General features: G+C 37.9%; 1 long non-coding RNA gene and 1 pseudogene across 5 annotated transcripts in view; one reads left to right on the forward strand and one right to left on the reverse strand.

Annotated features, from left to right (window-relative positions):
* LOC307190202 overlaps positions 1–20364 on the reverse strand; it is a 468185-nt gene that overhangs the window by 292277 nt on the left and 155544 nt on the right. The gene's annotated exons all lie outside the window — the stretch shown is intronic.
* On the forward strand, positions 1153–1956 carry LOC307190952 (large ribosomal subunit protein uL22-like; annotated as a pseudogene). Its single transcript has one exon. The product of its transcript is annotated as a large ribosomal subunit protein uL22-like (transcript).

The following is a 20364-nucleotide window of genomic DNA, read 5'->3' on the forward strand; positions in this document are numbered from 1 at the left end:
AGTCCAAAGACTAGGACATACATATATGGAAATCTAGTATTTGACAAAGGTGTCATTTTAAGTAATGAAGAAAGAATAGATAATAGTCTTAATTAATGGGTGTAGAACATTGGTTATCTAGACAGAAAATAAATTAAGTTAAATCCCTATCTCATACTATACATAAAAATAAATACCAGATTTATTAAAACTCCAAAATTTAGAAGTCAAACTTTAAATTATTAGAAAAAAAGAACATATTTGATCAGAAGTGACAAAAATTTCTTTAAAAAGACAGCAAAAGTACAAAGTCATAAAGAAAAAAATGATAAATTTAACTACATTAAAAATTGAAAATGTCCATTTAATAAGATACGCTATAAACAAAGCAGAAAGACAAGCCATAAAATGGGGAGAGTTACTTGCAGTGACTAATAACCAGCCAACATTCAAGATCCAGAATAGATAAAGAATTCCCACAAAGCAATAATAAAAAGATAAAAAATGGGACAAAGGGTATAGGACAATTTAAATATCATCAGTAAGCATAAGAAAAGCTTAATTTCAAGCTCAGTGAAATTAAAACAAAAATGAGAATTTTTTTAATTTGTAAAATTGGAAAACTTAAAATATTCTGATAATATTAAGTGTTTCAACAAGGACTTGTTGAAAAAAGCATTTGCTATTCACTGCTAATACAGTTTGTACAGCCACTCTTGAGAAGTTTTGACTGTTTTTTTTTGTTTTTTTTTTTTTGTGGTACTCGGGCCTCTCACTGCTGTGGCCTCTCCCGTTGTGGAGCACAGGCTCCGGACGCACAGCCTCACCGGCCATGGCTCACGGGCCTAGCCACTCCGCACCATGTGGGATCCTCCCGGACCGGGGCACGAACCCGTGTCCCCTGCATCGGCAGGCGGACTCTCAACCACTGTGCCACCAGGGAAGCCCTGACTGTTTCTATTAAAACTAAAACTGTGCATACCCCTTGACCCAGCATTTCTAGGACTAGTTATTTACCTAGAAAAATAATCATACATATAAGCACTGAGACCATTACATGAATGTTCATAATATCATTATTTGATAATTGGAAAAGTCAGAAACAATCTACATGTGCATCAAAAAAAGGAATGAAGGAAAAACTGGGGGTACATAACTTCCATGCAGCAATTAAAATAAACATGTAGGTTTATGTGAATTAACATGGAAAGACCTTAAAAAAACACTGTGGAGTGAAAAAAACAAGTTGCATACTGCTATAAACATTGTGATTATTATATAAATCTTAAAAGCACACAGAAAATACTACTATAGAAATCTATGGATATGCACAAAAATGCACAAGTACATATTTTAAAAGGCTGGGAACTTTTCTGGTAAGCGGCCTGAGGTGACCTCTAAAAATGGTTCACTATTCACTTGATCCAGAAAACCCCACAAAATCATGCAAGTCAAGAGGTTCAAATCTTCGTGTTCACTTTAAGAACACTGGTGAAACTGCCCAGGTCATTAAGGGTATGCATATCTGAAAAGCCACCAAGTATCTGAAGGATGTCTCTTTAAAGAAGCAATGTGTGCCATTCCATGGTTACAATGGTGGAGTTGGTAGGTGTGCCCAGGCCAAACAGTGGGGCTGGACACACGGTCGGTGGCCCAAAAAGAGTGCTGAATTTTTACTGCACATGCTCAAGAATGCAGAGAGTAATGCTGAACTTAAGGGCTTAGATGCAGATTCTCTGGTCACTGAGCACATCCAGGTGAACAAAGCCCCCAAGATGCGGCGCAGGACTTACAGAGCTCATGGTCGACTCAACCCATACATGAGCTCTCCCTGCCACGTCGAACTGATCCTTACTGAAAAAGAACAGATTGTTCCTAAACCAGAAGAGAAGGTTGCCTAGAAGAAACTGAAGAAACAAAAATTTATGGCCCGGGAACAAATGCCACAAAAAATAAATGCAAAGAAAAGAAAAGGAAAGAAAAGAAAAAAGTCTGGGAAGAAAATATACAAAACGTAATAGTGAGCCCATATATAGAGAGGGAGTGAAGGTCAGACTGAAGATGGAAATCAAAGGGGTCTAGAAGTAAAAAGTATGTGAAAATGTTAACACTTTCAATTGTTGATAGTGGGAAAATGAGGGAGTTAAAAATTTTTGTATTTTATAGTATTTTGACATTAAAATTTCTTTTTAACACCTAAAATAATAAGAGGTCTGAGTTCATAGCACATCTCTGCCATTAACTTAAACAAGTAACTTCCTCCCTCTTCATATTTCCTTATTGGTTCACTCAAATATGTCTTGAATGATGGAATGACCTTTAATCTCCACCCTAAACCAAATATTTCTCCAGTTCTATGTTCCTGAGGGAAATTCTTCATTTTTCCTTAGCTAATAAGAAAAGCCTCCTGATTAACCCAGGGATTAAGGTCATCTTTCGGTGACAAAGGTAGAAGGTTCTTTATTTACACCATTCTCATAATTATAAGACTATACACTTGTTGTCTGATATCTGGCCTAACTCTCCCCCCCCCACCCCCCGATTTTCCTTCTGAGCAAATCTTTCTGCCAGCATCCAACATCCCAGAGAAGGGTTACAAATAGAAATAGAAAAGTCCAAAGTGAATTAAAATACCAGGTTGTTGACAGGAGAGAAAAAATAGCTCCCGCTAATAACCTGATTTGACATGTGATTTATGTGGTCCTAAAAGGACAGTCATAAAAAATGTGTAAGTGAAGGAATAACACCCAGTGATTTACAAAGGCCCTGGGAGTGTGGGCGACAGAATTCAGTGAAAGGGAGAGTAATAAATCTGGCCAGGGAAGCCATGTTGATCCTTTCACCCTCCAAGGCCTGAGCACCAGGGATTCTCTGCTTGTAGCACATTACCTTCAGCCTTTCATTTGGCAAACATTTCCTGAGTCTCCTGGCCATAAGCAGCATCAGGCAAGGCAAGATGTATTTGTGTGTATATGGTAGGAATAGGTTCACAGAGAGAAGGTACAAAGTGTGATCTAAAGTGCTGATGAACTCACTGTATGATTAAACAAAACAGCTAAGCCAAAATGCATCCATGTATAAGTGGAAGCAACTAAAGACACTTAATTTTAAGAAGAGAAAGTTTCAGGGAGAAATGGTCGCTGTTTTCAAATATCTCAAAAGCTTCACCGAGAAGAGGAAGAAAGTCTCCAGAGGATACTGAGACCTATGAATTAAAGAAAAGCAAATTCTTCCCACCAAAATTTATTGAGAACTTTCTATGTGCCAAGCACTATTCTAGTAGCTAAGCATCCAGCAAGGATACAAAAGACTGACAAGGTCCTATGGCCGTTGGAAGTTACATTTTAGTGGAAGGAGAACTATAATATGCCAAATAAATAAATAAACATGTTATTTCAGATACTGGTAAGTCTTATAATTGCACGGGGCAAGGTGACAGAGTGTGGGCAAGGGCAGAAGGGAGAGGGAAAATTTATTTAGGGAAGGTGATCAGAAGAGTCTGAGAAAGGGACATTTCATCTGGCATCTGAAATAACAAGAAGGCTCTAACCCTGTGATGATCTGGGGAAGAGAGATCCAGAGAAACAGAACAGCAAGTGCAAAGGTGCTAAGACAGGAACAAGCCTTGAATGTCTGTTTTCAAAGGAACAGAAACGCCTACTGGGACATAGTGAGTTAGGAGAGTGGAGAGATGGGATTGGGGACATAGGCAAGGACAAGAATGTGGGCCTTGTAGGCCTTGGTAAGGAGTTTGTATTTCACACTTGAGGCAATGGGATCAACATAGGTCTAGCACACCCTGTGCCACATCAAGACTTGTTATAAAGCTACAGTAGTAAACGTAGTGTGGTATTAGCCCAAAGATAGACAAAGAAACCAATGGAACAGAATAAAAAATCTAGAAACAGACCCACGCATATGGTCACTTGATGTATAAGAACAGTCGCACTGTAGTACAGCATGGGAAGGATGGAGTCCCAGAAAGCACTGCTCTACATGTGAAAAGAAAAACAATAAAGCTTCGAGATGAAAATATAGGAGAATATCTTCATGACCTCAGGTTGGCAAAAAAAAAAAAAAATTATTCTAGTAGGACACATAAAGCACAAACCATGAAGAAGATGATTGGTACACTGGAATACTTTTAAATTAAGAATTTATCAATGATACCATTAAAATGGGGAAAAGGAAAGCCACAGAGTAGAAGATATTTATAATACATATCTGACAAAAGTTCAGTATCCAGAAATGTAAAGAATTTGTACAAAACAATCAGAAAATGAAAAACAATCCAATAGAAAAATACACAAAAAGGGCTTAAAGAGGCACTTCACAAAATGGGGTGTCCAAATGTTCAAAAGAAACACTCAACCTCATTTCTTGTTACAGAGGTGCAAATTGAGACCATAATGATATATCACTACACACACACACACCTACCAAGATGACTAGAGAAACTTATCACACGCACACACGTAAGAGAGGGAGGGAGTTTTTAAAAGATAGAAAAGATCCCTCTTGCTTCCAATTTCCTCTTCTACCAGCATTGCAGTTAGGGAAGAGCATAACAGGCAGAGATGCACAAAGGCCCTGCGGCAGCAAAGGCAACAAGGTAAAGAGAAGCAGGTGACGGACGAGGTTGGAGAAAGTAGAGCCTACAAGGCCTTGCAAGCAAGGTTTTTGAATTTTTACCTGAGAAAATCTTTGAAGAGTTTTGAACAGAGGATAGGAGTAACACAATGTTTAAAACTTTACTTTAAAACTCTTCTTTACTCCTATTTCTCTCAGCCTCCTTTGTCCCTCACTTATTCAACCTTTAATTCTTTTTTCATTCATAACAAATACGATCGGGCAGCTACCATGCATCATGCCTCCCAGCCCACAGGGAGCCCAGAGCCCAACGGGGGGTGAAGCATGCCCACCATGCCTTTATCACTGGAGCTCCACAGGGCTCAAGCTTGGACAAGCATCTTTTCTCACTCTGCACACTCTCCCTGTGATCTGACAGTCATGCCATGACTTCCACCTATGACCTACGTGATGACTGTAGGTTGACCAAACAGCACAGTTTGTCCATGGCTGAGGGGTTTCAACAAGACTTGGAACATAGTGCTAAAATTAGGAAAAGTCCTAAGCAAACTGGGAGGAATTGGTCACCTAGGGCTGAGAACCCCCATATATGGATCACTTTACAAGCCCATGTGTCCATTTGGCTACTAGATATCTCCTTTTGATGTTTTAAGGTTATCTAAATTCAGCCTGTCCAGTTTCAAACTCCCGATCTCTCCAAAATCCTTCCTCCTCCAACTTCCCTATCTCAGTGGACAGCACTCCCAGTTACCCTACTTTCTAAGCCGGAAACATGGGAGCCATCCTCAGCACTGTCCCTTTCCTCACTGCCACATTCAACCAAATCATTTACATGGTGGATATTTCTGACCATGTAACAATAAACACAGCAATACATCTGCTCTCCAGGAGCTCACATTCCAGTTGAGGAAAAGAAACAATATACAAATAAATACAAAACTATCCAACACGTCAGTGCTCTGAAGGAAGATGAAGCAGGGTCAGAGGATAGAGGCTGGCAGTGGAGCAGTTCTCATATGATGGTCGGGGAGGATGTCTCTTAAGCTGACACCTTTGAGTAGAGCCTGGAATAATATATGGGAGCAGGTCATGCAAAGATTTAGGGGAAGAGTGTTCCTCAAAAAGAGAACAGCAAGCACAAAGGCCCTGGGTATGGTGACAGAATGACAAGGAGGCCAGTGTAGCTGGACTAGAATAAGCAAAACAGACAGTGACAAGAGATATCAGAAATAACAAGGCTAGATCATGTTTGGTCTTGTGGGGCATTGTTAGAATGTCTGAGTGAAATAGGAAATTGTTGGAGAGGTTTGAAATGAACGACCTAGTCTGATTTACATTTTAACAGGATCATTCTGTGAAGTGAAGCAAAAGTAAATACAGAAAGAATAGCTAGGAAGCTACGACAATAATATAATCATGTAATAATAATAACCTGCAGACAAGAGATGATGGGGACTTGGACTGGGGTGAAAGTGGAGGGGGTGGTAAGAAGTGATTGGATTGGAAATATTTCAAAGGTACAGCAGACAGACTGCTAATGGATTTGATGTTGGGTGCGTGAGAAGAGCGAAAGATATCTCCAACAATGTCGTAAATATATCCACCTCTTACAGTTTCCACTGCCACCACTCTGACCCAAGTCACTATCATCTCTCATTGGAACCTTTGCGACAGCAAATAGCCTCCTGGTTGGTCCATCTTCATCTCCTTACTCCTTTCTGAATCATTAAACACAGTACAATCAGTGTGACGTTTTTAAAAAGTCAGGACTGATCATTTCACATCTCTGCTCCAACCCCTTCAGTAATTTTGCACTGCATAAAAATTCAAATCCTGAATGAGGCCTTCGAGGTTCTGTGCCATCAGCCTTCGGCCATTTCACCAGTCACATGTCACACTTCTCTTCCTTACCCTGCCTACCATCTACACTGTCTTTCTTTCATATTCCATCCAGCCTCAAGTTCTTGCATATGTTGTCCCCTCTGCCTAGAATTTATCACCCCTTCCCAAATAGAAACACCTGAGGTCATTTGTTCAGTTTAGGTGTCTTCATTTAATTATTACCCTTTCAGAGAAGCCTTTCCTGTCCCCTTGCTCCTCTCCTGACTAGAATTCTGTTAGTCTCCTTTGTTACTATGATCACCAGTAATTAATTGTGGAATCAGCTATTAATGTCTGTTTTCCCCACCAGAGTGTAAACTCCATGATATCATCAACCATGCACAGTTTACATATGGCTGTATTCCTAGCATCTAGCACAATACTTTGCCCAGGTAAGTCTTTGATTTTCTTTTTTTTTAGGTAAATGATTAAATACTTGAAAATTGTGGTTCATATATGAAGTCAACAGATGAATAATCTCAGTTATGCAAGGACTCATGAAGTACTTGACTCATACATTATTCCTGAAAAATTACTACAAGATCTACTTCAGGCAGCTGAAAAGAAAAAAAAGAATCAAAATTTTAAAATCATAAATAGTAAAGTCATGGTGTGGAAGAACTGGTAATGAGCAACTGAAAGCATTTAAGCACATAATTTATTCTAAATAATTGTGGTAAATACGGTTACAAAACAGAATGAAAGTGTCATAAATAATTCTTGAAAGAGAAGATTCTTAATTTATAAAAGGAGCAACAATTAACTGGGTAAAATTATCTTACACTAATTAAAACTGGTGGTCGTAGGTAAAATAAGGGTGGGAAAAGATGTATTATCCAGCTTCAATGAAGGAGGTAAATAATTATATATGCTTTCATAGTATAGGCTCAAGTATATTTTTTGACAAAAATAACAGTAGTGACTTCTGCTCTGGCTATGACAGAATACCTTATATTAGGCCAGCTCTGCCACAGATAACAATTGTAAAAACTGGATAAATGCTAAAAAAAAATCTAGCCATTTGAAGGCATAAGAGAACAAGCAAAGCAGACAGACATGAGAGCATAAGATTTCAGAGAGAAGAGAAACACATTGAGGCTCCTATATTCGTCACTGCTTTTTCCCTATGGGGCATTTTTAAAAATTATTTATTTATTTATTTGTTTGTTTGTTTGTTTGTTTATGGCTGCATTGTGTCTTCTTTGCTGCACACAGGCTCTCTCTAGTTGTGGCGAGCAGGGCCTACTCTTCATTGCTGTGCACAGGCTTCTCATTGCGGTGGCTTCTCTAGTTGTGGAGCACAGGCTCTAGGTGCATGGGCTTCAGTAGTTGTGGCACATGGGCTCAGTAGTTGTGGCTCTCAGGCCCTAGAGTGCAGCCTCAGTGCTTGTGGCGCACAGGGTTAGTTGCTCCGAGGCATGTGGGATCTTCCCGGATCAGGGCTTTAATCCATGTCCCCTGCATTGGCAGGCGGATTCTTAACCACTGTGTCACCAGGGAAGTCCCCCTGTGGGGTATTTTTAAATTCATAGTGTGGGGCAGAGATACTGATCAGAAAGTGGAAGCCTAAAGTCTATGGCAGTCTCATTGTGCTAGAAGACAAAAATTAGAGTCCAAGGCTTTCAAGGTAACCAGGATGGAGGAGCCGAGATCCCAGAAGTAAAAGGAATCCAGAGAAGTGAGCCCAACATTCCCTTCAAAGGAATTTGCTGAATCTTAAGCTGAATTTTAAGTTGCACATACTCCCATAAAGAGACCAAAATACAACAAGGAGAAAGTGACTGCTAAGGGATGAAAATGGTAAACAGAATTTCAGCAGTTTCATGGCCCTAAAACCACAAAAGTAGGAGTCCAGACCTAGCATGGAAACCTTAGGCTTTCAGCTGAAACACCTGAAGAGCTATACTTAAGACAACTCATAAATAAGCCAGCCCTTGTGACGCCTGAAATCCACTCTCAAATGACTTCAATCTGTGGTTGGATGACAGTGACTTGCTCATAGCTTTTCAGAAAAAAAAAAAAATGTACGAAGATAATACATCTAAAGCCTCTACCATTTTTATTAAAAAAAATGTCTAATAGCAATTAGAAATTAAATTGCATTTCAGGAAAAAGAACCAAATGACTAAAAATTAAGAGAAAAAAGGCAATAGAGGCACACTTAACGATCTAGTTGTTTGGCATTATCTAATATGGCCTTTATTTTTTATCAGATATGACTTATATGTTCAAGAATATAGGAGAAAAGGTAGAGAAATTGACTTGGAATCTATAAAAATCATTAAATAGAAATTATAGAGCTGAAAAATACAGCAACTGAAATTAAGAACTCGATACATGGTTTCACAATATAGTAACTAGAAGCAAAAAAGAGGAATCATGAATTAGAATATATATTTGTAAAATATGTAGAATGAAGCACAGAGAAAAATAATGAAATAGAAATGGAAATTAGTGACACAGTGCACAAGATATATGGGTAGTTTGAAAAGGTCGAGTATAAAAGAATTTGTAAGCTTCAGAAGAAGATGAAAGAGAATTTAGAAGAAGCAATATTTGAAGTAACACTAGATAAGAATTTTCCAAAACTGAAGAAAGCTATCAGCTTACGGATTCAAGAGGCTCTATGACCCACAACCAGGACACATTTAAAACACACACGCGCGCACACACACACACACACACACACACTGAGGCACTCAGAATAAACATGTGCACTAACTTCTCATCAGAAACAAAGCAAGCTAGAAAACAGAGAAACACCACCTTTAAAGTGCTGAAAGAAAAAGCTGTCAATCTAGAATTCTTTATCCAGACAAAATATCTTTCAAAAATAAAGGTAAAATGAAAACATTTTCCAATAAGCAAAATCTAAGAGAATTCATCACCAGCAGACCTGCACTACAAGGAATATTAAAGGAAGTTCTTGGAAATGAACAATTTCCACCATCTGGAAAATCAAACCTACATGAAGGAAAAAGGAGTGCCAGAAATGGTAAATGTATAGGTAAATATAAGCCTTTTTTTTAAACTTAATTCCTTTAAGAGATAATTGACTATATAAAGCAAAACTACTTATATATTGTGGGATAATAACATACATAGAAATAAAATGTATGACAACAACAGCACAACAGATGGGGGTAGATTGAAGGGTACTCTTGTAATGTTAGTACATTATCTGAGAAGTGATATATTAACTCATGGAAGATTACAATAAATTAAGAAAACATAGTGTAAGCCCTACTGCAACCACTAAAAAAATTATAATAAAACAAAGAGTTATAGTTAAAAAAAAGAGAAAAGGTGGAGTTTAAAAAACAATTCTCAATTAGTCCAAAAAAATGGTAAAAAAGGAGAAAAAAATGGTCAAAAAACAGATGTGATAAATAGAAAAACTATAAGATAGATTTAAATGTAGTGGTATTAGTAAGTATATTAATATAAATGTCATTAACACCCTAGTTAAAAGGTAATGATTGGCAGATTGGATATGAAAGCAATATACAACAATATATACATTTTAAATATAAAAACAGGAAGCGTAGAGGTAAAAGATAGAAAATGGTATACCATGAAAACACTAATCACCAGAAGCTGAAGTGGCTATATTAATACCAGACAAAGCTGACATTGAGACAAAGAGTTATTACCAGAGATAAAGAGGGACATTTCATAATGATGAAAGTGTCAGTCCATTAAGAAAGCATAACAATCCTGAATGAGTATTCATGTAATAACAGAGGTTCAAAATGCATATAACACAATCTGGTAGAACTGAAAGGAGAAATAGAAAATTCATAATGACTGTTGGAAAATTTAATATTCCTCCAACAGTCAAACTAAGTAAACAAAAACATAGGAAGAATACAAAAGATTTGAAAGGCACTATCAATCAAAGTAGCCTGATTAAGATTTATATGCCACTATACTCAACAGCTGCAGAAGACATTTTTTTTTTCAAGTGTGTATGAAACAGTCAGTCACCAAGCTATACCAAATACTGGACCATGAATTAAAGTCTAAGCAAATTTTAAAAAATTAACTTCTGTACAATATGTTATTGGATTACAATAAAAATGAATGATCAAACACAAATATATCTAGAAAATCCTCAAATATTTGGAAATTAAGCAACACATTTCTAAATAACACAAAAGTCAAAGAAAAATTCACAAGGAAAAGTAGAAAATATTTTGAACTGAATAATAATAAAAATAAAACATAACAAAATTTGTGTATTCAACTAACCTAAGCAGTGCTTCAGGAGAACTTTTTGTTAGTTTTGTTTATTTTAGAAAATAAAAAGAATATTTAAAATCAATGATCTCAGCTTCTACCTCAAGAAGGTAGAAAGAAGAAATTAAACTCAAAGTATAAAGAATAATATGATAATAATAAGAATAAAAATTAATATAAAATGAACAAACAATAGAGAAAACCAATGAAACGAAAAGAATAACAAAAATGAATTTAACAGTGAAGAACAAAGTTGAAAAATCCATACCATCTGATTTAAATACCTATTAGAAATCCTCAGTAATTAAGACCTGATGGTGTTTTCATAAAGAGAGACAAGTAAATGAACAAAACAAATTAGAGCCCAGAAAGAGACCCATGCATATGGTAGTTGAATTTTTACAAAAACACAAGAGTAATTCAGTGGAAAAATGATAGTCTTTTCAACAAATGGAAAAGGAACAATTGGATAACCATGTGGTAAACAAACAAACAATAAAAAACAACCTTGACTCATTTCATGCTATACACAAAAATTAACTGAGAATGGATCATAGACCTGTATACATAAAGCTAAAAATATAAAACTTTTAGAATAAAACATAAAATAATCTTTGTGATCTTATGGCAGGCAAAGATGACTTAAGACAATAAAAACACAAACCATAAAAAGGAAGAATGAATGAAGTGGATTCTATTAAAATTAAAAACTTCTATTCTTCAAAAAAGCCATTAAGAAAATGAGAAAGCAAGTCACAGACTGGGAGAAAATATTCATAAAACATATATCTGATGAAATATTGGTATCCAGAATATATGAAGAAATATTACAAGTCAATCAAAATAATATAAATAATCCAGTAATAAATGAACAAAACATTTGAATGAACACTCCAAACGCACACACAAAAAAAGATATATGAATGGCCAATAAGCACAAGAAAAGATGATCCGTAACATTAGCCATCAGGAAAATGCAAATTAAAATCAAGAGATACTGCCAGACACTCACTATAATGGCTCAAATTTTAAAACCTGTGAATATCAAGTGTTGGTAAAGATGTGGAGCATTTATAACTTTCATACATTTATAACTTTCATACAGTGCTGGAAGGAGTATAGAATAGTATGATAACTTTAGAAAATATTTTTCAATTTCTTATGAAGTTATACATACACTTATATGATTCAGTAGTTCTTTTTAATAATTACTTAAGAGAAATAAAACCATATATCCATAAAGAGGCTTGTACATGACAGGTCAAGTCACCGTTATTTGAACAAAGCAGAAGGCATCATGCTCCCTAATTTCAGACTATATTACAGTAATCAAAACAGTATGGTATTGGCATAAAAACAGACACAAAGATCAATAAAACAGAATTAAGAGCCAAGAAATAAACCCACATATATATGGTCAACTAATTTACAACAAAAGAGCTGAGAATATACATTGGGGAAAGGACAGTCTTTTCAATAAATGGAGCTGGGAAAACCGGACAGCCATATGGAGAAGACTGAAATTTAACCACCATCTTATATCATACACAAAAATTAACTCAAAATGGATTAAAGATTTGAACATAAGACCTAAAATCATAAAACTCCTGGAGGAAAATATAGGCAGAAAGCTCCTTAACATAGGTCTTGGCAATGATTTTTTTAATCTGACAGCAAAAGCAACAAAAGGAAAAATAAATAAGTGGGACTGTATCAAACTAAAAATCTTCTTCACAGCAAAGCAAACCATCAACAAAATGAAAAGACAACCTACTGAATGCGAGAAAATATTTTCATATCCTATATCTGATAAGGGGCTAATATCCAAAATATATAAAGAACTCATACAACACAATAGCAAACAATCTGATTTTAAACATGAGCAGAAAATCTGAATGGACATTTTTCCAAAGTAGACATAAAGTTGGCCAACAAGTACAGGAAAGAATGCTCAAAATATTAATCATCAGGGAAATGCATTCAAAACCATTATGAGGTATCACCTCACATCTATTAGAATGGCTATTATCAAAAAGACAAGAAATAACAAGTGTTGGTGAGGATGTGAAGAAAAGGAAACCCTTGCGCACATTTGGTGGGAATGTAAATTGGTGCAGCCACTGTGGAAAACAGTATGCAGGTTCCTTAAAAATTAACAGTAGAACTACCAGGGCTTCCCTGGTGGCGCAGTGGTTGAGAATCTGCCTGCCAATGCAGGGGACACGGGTTCGAGCCCTGGTCTGGGAGGATCCCACAAGCCGCAGAGCAACTAGGCCCGTGAGCCACAACTACTGAGCCTGCATGTCTGGAGCCTGTGCTCCGCAACAAGAGAAGCCGCGACAGTGAGAGTCCCACGCACCGCGATGAAGAGTGGCCCCCGCTTGCCACGACTAGAGATAGCCCTCGCACAGAAATGAAGGCCCAACACAGCAAAAATAAATAAATTAATTCATAAACTCCTACCTCCAACATCTTCAAAAAAAAAAAAAATTGAACTACCATATGATCCAGCAATTGTACTCCTTGGTATTTATCTGAAGAAAATGAAAACAGTAAGTCAAAAAGTTATGTGCACCCCCATATTCACTGCAGCTTTATTTACAATAGCCAAGATATGGAAACAACCTAAGTATCCATCGATGGATGCATGGATGAAATAATTGCTGCATATTGTATGTACAGTAGAATATTATTCAGCCTAAAAAAAGAATGAAATCTTACCATTTATGACAACATGGATGGACCTCAAGGGCATAACGTTTAGTGAAATAAGTCAGAGAAAGACAACTATCATATTTCTTATATGTAGAATCTAAACAAAAACAAAAGCAAAAAAATAAGCTTATAGATAGAGATCAGACTGGTGGTTGCCGGAGGCAAGGGGTTGCGGGGGGGGGGGGGGGGGCAGAGAAACAGGTAAAGGGGGTGAAAAGATAAAAATGGAAGAAAAATATCAGCTTTATTTATAACGTCCCAAATATCTATCAACAGGTCAGCAAAAACACCCAAATTTTGGTATACTGATGAAGTGGAATACTAGAAAATATTAATTTGTATAATAGCATTGATAAATCCCAAAATTATTGTGTTGAGTGAAGAAAATATTCATTGTGGAAAATAATCACAACGGTGGTTGCTGTAAAGTTGGGGGATTTCTTGAAAAGGAGTTTGAGGAAACCCTTTGAGTAGATGTAAATATTCAATGTATTGATTTTAGTGATAGAGACCTAGGTGTATACACATTTCATAACTCATTGAACAATATACCCCTTCCCCTAAAATTGATGGATTTTGCTTTATTTTAAATTCTACTTTAATCACACTAACTTAAAAGAAAAACAAATCAGTAATCTAACCTCCCACCTTAGGATGCTAGAAAAAGAAGTGCAAATTAGACCAAATTAAGAGGGAAGAAAATAATGAAGAGGAAAACAAATCAATGAAATATAAAATAGATAAACAACAGAGAAAATGTAACCAAAAGCTGGTATTTGAAGGAAAACTAAAACAAAAAAAAAACTTCTAGCTAAACTATCAAAATAAACTTCTAGCTAAACTATCAAGAAAAGAGAAATCACAATTTGCCAATATAAAAAATGACAGAGGGGACATCACTATGGATCCTGCAGATATCGAAAAGATAATGACATATTATGAAAAATTTTATGCCAATAAATTTTACATCTTGGATAAATTAGACAAATTCCTTGAATGATGCAAATTGTCAAAACTAGCTCAAGAAAAGATTAATAGCTGTATAGTCCCATATCTGTTTAAATAACTTGAACTTGTAACTGACAACATTATTTTAAAGAAAACTCCATACTCAGTGTCTTCATTAGTAAATTTTACCATATTTTTAAGAAAGAAATAATGGCAATTTTACCAAAACTCTCCAGAAAAATCACAAAAACACTTTTCAAGTCATTTTATAAGGCCAGGAAAACCTTAATACCAAAATCAGGCAAATACACTACAAGAAAAGAAAATTACAGAACAATAATCCTCATGAACACAAAGGTTGTTAATAAAATATTAGCAAATCAAATCTAGTAATATATAAAACTGATAGTGTATCATGACCAGGGGAAATGTATTCTAGGAATACAAGGTTGTGTAACTTTAAAATATTAATTGATAGACTAAAGAAGATTCATGAACTAAAGAAAAAAAGTGATAATTTCAATATCTACAGAAAAAACATTTGAAGTATTCAATACACATTCATGATATAATCTCAGGAAGCTGGAAATAGAATGAACTTCCTTGGCTTGAGAATGTAGAACAACCAGAACTCATGTATTTCTGGTAGCGGTGTAAAATGGTACAGTCTTTTTGAAAAACAATTTGGCAGTTTCTTATAAAATTAAGCATCAGAGGGGACCTTGAAGATGGCGGAAGAGCAAGACGCGGAGATCACCTTCCTCCCCACAGATATACCGGAAATACATCTACACGTGGAACAACTCCTACAGAACACCTACTGAACGCTGGCAGAAGACCTCAGACCTCCCAAAAGGCAAGAAACTCCCCACATACCTGGGTACGGCAAAAGAAAAAACAGAGACAAAAATAGGGACGACACTTGCACCAGTGGGAGGGAGCTGCGAAGGAGGAAAAGTTTCCACACACTAGGAAGCCCCTTCGCGGGCGGAGACTGCGGGAGGCGGAGGGGGGAGCTTCGAAGCCGCGAAGGAGTGCACAGCAACAGGCGCGGAGGGCAAAGCGGAGAGATTCCCGCACAGAAGATCGGTGCCGACCGGCACTCACCAGCCCGAGAGGCTTGTCTGCTCACCCGCCGGGGCGGACGGGGGCTGCGAGCTAAGGCTCGGGTTTCGGTCGGAGCGCAGGGAGAGGACTGGGGTTGGCGGCTTGAACATAGCCTGAAGGGGTTAGTGCACCACGGCTAGCCGGGAGGGAGTCCGGGGAAAAGTCTGCACCTGCCGAAGAGGCAAGAGACTTTTTCTTCCCTCTTTGTTTCCTGGTGCGCGAGGAGAGGGGTTTAAGAGCGCTGCTTAAAGGAACTCCAGAAACGAGCGCGAGCCGTGGCTAAAAGCGCGAACCCCAGAAACGGGCGCGAGCCGCGGCTAAAAGCGCAGACCCCAGAGACGGGCGCGAGCCGTGGCTAAAAGCGCGGACCCCAGAGACGGGCGGGAGCCGCGGCGCGGACCCCAGAGACGGGCGCGAGCCGCGGCTAAAAGTACCGACCCCAGGGACGGGCGGGAGACGCTAAGGCTGCTGCTGCCGCCACCAAGGGGCCTGTGTGCGAGCACAGGTCACTATCCACACCCCTCTTCCGCAAAGCCTGTGCAGCCTGCCACTGCCAGGTTCCCAGGATCCAGAGACAACCTCCCCGGGAGAACGCACGGCGGGCCTCAGGCTGGTGCAACATCACGCCGGCCTCTGCCTCCGCAGGCCCGCCCCGCACGCAGTGCCTCCCCCCCCCGCCCCCCGCCTGAGTGCGCCAGAGCCGGCTCCTTTAACCCCGTCCTGTCTGAGCAAAAAACAGACGCCTTCCAACGACCTACACGCAGAGGCAGGGCCAAATCCAAAGCTGAGCCGCTGTAAGAACAAAGAAGAAAAAAGGAAATCTCTCCCAGCAGCCTCAGAAACAGCGGACTAAAGCTCCACAATCAACTTGATGTACCCTGCATCTGTGGAATACATGAATAGACAACGAGTCATCCCAAATTGAGGAGGTGGGCTTAGAGAGCAAGATCTATGATTTTTCCCCCTTTTCCTCTTTTTGTGAATGTGTATGTGTATGCTTCTGTGTGAGATCTTGTCTGTATAGTTTTGCTTCCACCATTTGTCCTAGGGTTCTATCCGTCCATGGTTTTTTTAAAAATTTTTTTTCTTAATAATTAATTTTAATAACTTTATTATACTTTACCTTCATTCTTTCTTTCTTTCCTTCCTTCCTTCCCTCCTTTAGACAACGAATCATCCCAAATTGAGGAGGTGGTCTCTGAGAGCAAGATCTATGATTTTTTCCCCTTTTCCTCTTTTTGTGAATGTGTATGTGTATGCTTCTGTGTAAGATTTTGTCTGTATAGCTTTGCTTCCAACATTTGTCCTAAGGTTCTATCCGCCCCTTTTTTTTTCTAAATAATTATTTTTTAATTCAATAACTTTATTATACTTTATTTTATTTTACTGTATCTTCTTTCTGTCTTTTTTCCTTCCTTCCCTCCTTCCTTCATTCCTCCCTCCCTTTCTTTCCTTCTTGCCTTCTTTCCTTCTTTGCTTCTTTCTTTCTTCCTTCCTTCCCTCTTTCTTTCTTTCTTCATACTTCTACTAATTCTCTCTACTTTTTCTCCCTTTTATTCTGAGCCGTGTGGATGAAAGGCTCTTGGTGCTCCAGCCAGGAGTCAGGGCTCTGCCTCTGAGGTAGGAGAGCCAACTTCAGGACACTGGTCAACAAGAGACCTCCCAGCTCCACATAATATCAAATGGCGAAAATCTCCCAGAGACCTCTGTCTTAACACCAGCACCCAGCTTCACTCAACGACCAGTAAGCTACACTGCTGGACAACCTATGCCAAACAAGTAGTGAAACAGGAACACAACCCCACCCATTAGCAGAGAGGCTGCCTAAAATCATAATAAGGCCACAGACACCCCAAAACACACCACCAGACGTGAACCTGCCCACTAGAGAGACAAGATCCAGCCTCATCCACCAGAACACAGGCACTAGTTCCCTCCACCAGGAAGCCTACACAACCCACTGAACCAACCTTAGCCACTGGAGACAGACATCAAAAACAGCGGGAACTATGAACCTGCACCCTGCAAAAAGGAGACCCCAAACACAGTAAGATAAGCAAAATGAGAAGACAGAAAAACACACAGCAGATAAAGGAGCAAGATAAAAATGCACCAGACCTAACAAATGAAGAGGAAATAGGCAGTCTACCTGAAAAAGAATTCAGAATAATGATAGTAAGGATGATCCGAAATCTTGGAAATAGAATGGACAAAATGCAAGAAACAGTTAACAAGGACCTAGAAGAAATAAAGATGAAACAAGCAACGATGAACAACACAATAAATGAAATTAAAAGTACTCTAGATGGGATCAATAGCAGAATAACTGAGGCAGAAGAACGGATAAGTGACCTGGAAGATAAAATAGTGGAAATAACTACTGCAGAGCAGAATAAAGAAAAAAGAATGAAAAGAATTGACGACAGTCTCAGAGACCTCTAGGACAACATTAAATGCACCAACATTTGAATTATAGGGGTTCCAGAAGAAGAAGAGAAAAAGAAAGGGACTGAGAAAATATTTGAAGAGATTATAGTTGAAAACTTCCCTAATATGGGAAAGGAAATAGTTAATCAAGTCCAGGAAGCACAGAGAGTCCCATACAGGATAAATCCAAGGAGAAATACACCAAGACACATATTAATCAAACTGTCAAAAATTAAATACAAAGAAAGCATATTAAAAGCAGCAAGGGAAAAACAACAAATAACACACAAGGGAATCCCCATAAGGTTAACAGCTGATCGCTCAGCAGAAACCCTACAAGCCAGAAGGGAGTGGCAGGACATACTGAAAGTGATGAAGGAGGAAAACCTGCAACCAAGACTACTCTACCCAGGAAGGATCTCATTCACATTTCATGGAGAAATTAAAACCTTTACAGACAAGCAAAAGAGGAGAGAGTTCAGCACCACCAAACCAGCTTTACAACAAATGCTAAAGGAACTTCTCTAGACAAGAAACACAAGAGAAGGAAAAGACCTATAATAACGAACCCAAAACAATTTAGAAAATGGAAATAGGAACATACATATCGATAATTACCTTAAATGTAAATGTACTAAATGCTCCCACCAAAAGACACAGATTGGCTGAATGGATACAAAAACAAGACCGTTATATATGCTGTCTACAAGAGACCCACTTCAGACGTAGAGACACATACAGACTGAAAGTAAGGGGAAGGAAAAAGATATTCCATGCAAATGGAAACCAAAAGAAAGCTAGAGTAGCAATTCTCATATCAGACAAAATAGACTTTAAAATAAAGACTATTAGAAGAGACAAAGAAGGACACTACATAATGATCAAGGGATCGATCCAAGAAGAAGATATAACAATTGTAAATATTTATGCACCCAACATAGGAGCACCTCAATACATAAGGCAAATACTAACAGCCATAAAAGGGGAAATCGACAGTAACACATTCATAGTAGGGGACTTTAACACCCCACTTTCACCCATGGACAGATCATCCAAAATGAAAATAAATAAGGAAACACAAGCTTTAAATGATACGTTAAACAAGATGGACTTTCTTGATATTTATAGGACACTCCATCCAAAAACAACAGAATACACATTTTTCTCAAGTGCTCATGGAACATTCTCCAGGATAGATCATATCTTGGGTCACAAATCAAGCCTTGGTAAATTTAAGAAAACTGAAATTGTATCAAGTATCTTTTCTGACCACAAAGCCATGAGACTAGGTATCAATTACAGGAAAAAACTGTAAAAAATACAAACACATGGAGGCTAAACAATACACTACTTAATAATGAAGTGATCACTGAAGAAATCAAAGAGGAAATAAAAAAATACCTAGAAACAAATGACAATGGAGACACAACGACCCAAAACCTATGGGATGCAGCAAAAGCAGTTCTAAGGGGGAAGTTTATAGCAATACAAGCCCACCTTAACAAGCAGGAAACATCTCGAATAAACAACCTAACCTTGCACCTCAAGCAATTAGAGAAAGAAGAACAAAAAAACCCCAAAGCTAGCAGAAGGAAACAAATCATAAAAATCAGATCAGAAATAAATGAAAAAGAAATGAAGGAAACAATAGCAAAGATCAATAAAACTAAAAGCTGGTTCTTTGAGAAGATAAACAAAATAGATAAACCACTAGCCAGACTCATCAAGAAAAAAAGGGAGAAGACTCAAATCAATAGAATTAGAAATGAAAAAGGAGAAGTAACAACTGACACTGCAGAAATACAAAAGATCATGAGAGATTACTACAAGCAACTCTATGCCAATAAAATGGACAATCTGGAAGAAATGGACAAATTCTTAGAAATGCACAACCTGCCAAGACTGAATCAGGAAGAAATAGAAAATATGAACAGACCAATCACAAGCACTGAAATTGAAACTGTGATTAAAAATCTTCCAACAAAAAAAAGCCCAGGACCAGATGGCTTCACAGGCGAATTCTATCAAACATTTAGAGAAGAGATAACACCTATCCTTCTCAAACTCTTCCAAAATATAGCAGAGGGAGGAACACTCCCAAATTCCTTCTACGAGGCCACCATCACCTTGATACCAAAACCAGACAAGGATGTCACAAAGAAAGAAAACTACAGGCCAATATCACTGATGAACATAGATGCAAAAATCCTCAACAAAATACTAGCAAACAGAATCCAAAGCACATTAAAAGGATCATACACCATGATCAAGAGGGGTTTATTCCAGGAATGCAAGGATTCTTCAATATACGCAAATCTATCAATGTGATAAACCATATCAACAAATTGAAGGAGAAAAACCATATGATCATCTCAATAGATGCAGAGAAAGCTTTTGACAAAATTCAACACCTATTTATGATAAAAACCCTGCAGAAAGTAGGGATAGAGGGAATGTTCCTCAACATAATAAAGGCCA

This window comes from Stenella coeruleoalba, assembly GCF_951394435.1.
Source record: "Stenella coeruleoalba genome assembly, chromosome: 8".
Classification (NCBI taxonomy): Eukaryota; Metazoa; Chordata; class Mammalia; order Artiodactyla; family Delphinidae; genus Stenella; species Stenella coeruleoalba.